This window comes from Prionailurus viverrinus, chromosome B2, assembly GCF_022837055.1.
Source record: "Prionailurus viverrinus isolate Anna chromosome B2, UM_Priviv_1.0, whole genome shotgun sequence".
In the NCBI taxonomy this organism is placed as follows: Eukaryota; Metazoa; Chordata; class Mammalia; order Carnivora; family Felidae; genus Prionailurus; species Prionailurus viverrinus.
Genome location: NC_062565.1, coordinates 128,732,268 through 128,735,781, shown reverse-complemented (window position 1 = coordinate 128,735,781; position 3,514 = coordinate 128,732,268). Strand labels below are relative to the sequence as shown.

At 39.9% G+C, this 3,514-nt stretch overlaps 1 pseudogene; it reads left to right on the top strand.

Annotated features, from left to right (window-relative positions):
- Positions 1-1,507: 1,507 nt before the first annotated feature.
- LOC125166371 (tubulin alpha-1A chain-like) lies at positions 1,508-2,871 on the top strand (annotated as a pseudogene).
- The last annotated feature ends 643 nt before the right edge of the window (positions 2,872-3,514 follow it).

The following is a 3,514-nucleotide window of genomic DNA, read 5'->3' as shown; positions in this document are numbered from 1 at the left end:
CTTCACAATATTACTGTACATATATTCAAATAATTAAAGGAAATCTGTCCAAATAATTTTAAAAAATCATATTAATGAGTAAATATGTAGGGATGCCAAAAAAGAAATGGAAACTTTTAGGAAACTGAAAAATCCAAATCAAAGAAATATAATAACTGAAATTTAAAAACTAGCAATAAACTCAACTGCAGATTTCAGATGATGCAAGAGAAAAAAAACCCATGTATTTGAAAAGTTATCTCGTCTGACAAATAGAAAAGAAGAAAATATTGAAGAAAATGAAAAAAGCTTGTGACACTATCAATTGATACAGCACACATGTAATCAGAGACCCAGAAGGAAAGGACTAAAAGAAATTGGCTGGAGAAAAAAACACATTTAAAGAAAAAATGTTTTAAACTTTCTTAAATTTGTTGAAAAACGTAAATTAACAAGTCCAAGAAGCTCTGTGAAACCTAACTGGAATAAAAAGAGAGAAAGTCATATCCAGCCACATCAAATTCAGACTAATGAAAGTCAAAAATAAATAGAAAGTTTGAAAGCAGTAAGAGAAAAATGACATAGTACATAGAGATAACAGTATGATTAACATTCAACCTTTCATCAGAAACAATGGAGGCTAGATATTGGGATGACATATTAAAAGTAGTGAAAGAAAAAAAATTATTCAGAATTATTCATGGAGAAATTATTCTTCAAAATTAAAGCTATAATTAAGACATTTTTCAATTAAAATAGAGAGAAATTAATGCTAGCAGAACTGCGTTATTTAAAATGGGAAGTTTTCCAGAGCAGAGGAAAATTGCAGCAGATGGTATTTCAGATATAACAGGAGAAATAAAGAGCACTGGAAAGGATAAGTACGTGACATGTGAGTTCATATAAATATATGTATTTTTTGGTTTTTTATTGGCTTCTTTAAAAAAATATGTGCATAGTTAAAACCAAATGTATATTACTATATTGTTGAAATTATGGTATATATAGATGAAAACAATGCAAAGAAGGGAGAGGTAGACAGAACCATATTGTTGGAAGTTTCCTATATTCAACTAGAAGTCAGTCATTGTGGAATAGGTAAATTTTGATAAGTTAAAGTAGCATGCTATAGGGGCACCTGGGTGGCTCCATACGTTAAGCGTCCAACTTAGGCTCAGGTCATGATCTCACGGTCCGTGAGTTTGAGCCCCACGTCGGTCTCTGTGCTGACAGCTTGGAGACTGGAGTGTGCTCCGGATTCTAGGTCTCCCTCTCCCTCTGGCCCTCCCTGCCCCTCACATTCTCTCCCTCTCTTTCAAAAATAAATAAACATTAAAAAAATGGTTTTTAAATAAATAAAAGTAGAGGTTCTCTTACATCCACCGCCTAAGAGTCGCGTTGTAAGAAGCAATAACCTCTCCACCTGCTCTCTGCCATCTTCTCCGCAGCCGCAAAGCAACAACCTTGTGTGAATGCATCTCTATCCACATTGGCCAGGCTGGTGTTCAGATCAGCAACACCTGCTGGGAGCTCTATAGCCTGGAACATGGCATCCAGCCCGATGGCCAGATGCCAAGTGACAACACCATTGGGGGAGGAGATGACTCTTTCAACACCTTCTTCAGTGAGACGGGTGCTGGCAAGCATGTGCCCAGGGCAGTGTTTGTAGACCTGGAACCCACAGTCATTGATGAAGTTCGCACTGGCACCTACTGCCAGCTCTTCCACCCTGAGCAGCTCATCACCGGCAAGGAAGATTTTGCCAATAATTATGCCCAAGGGCACTACACCATCGGCAAGGAGATCATTGACCTTGTCTTGAATCGAATTCGGAAACTGGCCACCCAGAGCATGGGTCTTCAGGGCTTCTTGGTTTTCCATAGCTTTGGAGGGGGAACTGGTTCCAGGTTCACCCCCCTGCTGATGGAATGTCTCTTTGCCAATTATGGCAAGAAGCCCAAGCTGGAGTTCTCCATTTACCCAGCTCCCCAGGTTTCCACTGCTGTAGTTGAGCCCTACAACTCCATCCTCAGTACCCACACCACCCTGGAGCACTCTGATTATGCCTTCATGGTAGACAATGAGGCCATCTATGACATCTGTGGTAGAAATCTTGATTTTGAACGCTCAACCTACACTAACCTCAATAGGTTGATTCATCAAATTATGTCTTCCATCACTGCTTCCCTCAGATTTGACGGAGCCCTGAATGTTGATCTGACAGAATTCCAGACCAACCTGTGCCCTATCCCCCATCCACTTCCCTCTGGCCACATATGCCCCTGTCATTTATGCTGAGAAAGCCTACCATGAACAGCTTTCTGTAGCAGAGATCACCAATGAATGCTTTGAGTCAGCCAACCAGATGGTGAAATGTGACCCTCGCCATGGTAGATACATGGCTTCCTGCCTGTTGTACCATGGTGACGTGGTTCCCAAAGATGTCAATGCTGCCGTTGCCACCATCAAGACCAAGCATACCATCCAGTTTGTGGACTGGTGCCCCACTGGCTTCAAAGTTGGTGTTAATTACTAGCCTCCCACTGTGGTACCTATGGAGACCTGGCCAGAGTACAGAGAGCTGTGTGTGTGCTAAGCAACACCACGGCCATTGCTGAGGCCTGGGCTCGCCTGGACCACCAGCTTGGCCAGATGTATGCCAAGCGTGCCTTTGTTCACTGGCATGTGGGTGAGGGCATAGAGAAAGGAGAGTTTTCTGAGGCCCGTGAGGACATGGGCCCTTGAGAAGGATTATGAGGAGGTTGGTGTGGATTCTGTTGAAGGAGAGGGTGAAGAGGAAGGAGAGGAATACTAAAGTTAAAAATGTCACAAAAGTGCTGCTTTTACAGGGAAGCTTATTCTGTTTTGAATATTGAAAAGTTGTGCTCTGATCAGCTAATTTGTATGTAGCAGTGTATTCTCTAATATACAATTTCTGACCTATGCATTAAAACACAATGCTTCATTATAGATCCAAGCTGTACATTTCTCTCATGGATTTGAATAAAGTATTCCCTGTCTTAAGTGAAAAAAAAAATTAAAAAATAAAAGTAGCATTTATAATCCCTAGAGCCACCACTAACAAATTGGCAAGATATATGTTAAAAAGTAAATACAGGATGCAAAATATTTGCTCAACACAGAGAGAAGCAGGGAAAGGAGGAGTAGAGGAACAAAATAGAAATGAAACAAATAAAAATAACAACAAAGTGGCAGACTTAAAGTCCATAATAGACATAATTTTATTAAATGTGAATTGACCAAATACACAAAATAAAAGACAGAGAATGTGAAACTGGATTGAAAAGGCAGGACTCTATGCCATGTGGCCTAAAAGAGGCACCCTTAAATACAAAGATGCAAATAGGCTGAGAGAAAAAAGATAGAAAATAATGTGCATGCAAACAGCAAGCATAAGCAAACTGGAGTTGCTGTATTGATATAAGACAAAATAAACTTCTAGCCAAGGAATGTGACTGCAAAAAAAGTGAAACATTTTATGAAGTTGAAAGAGTCAATTCAACAATTGTAAATG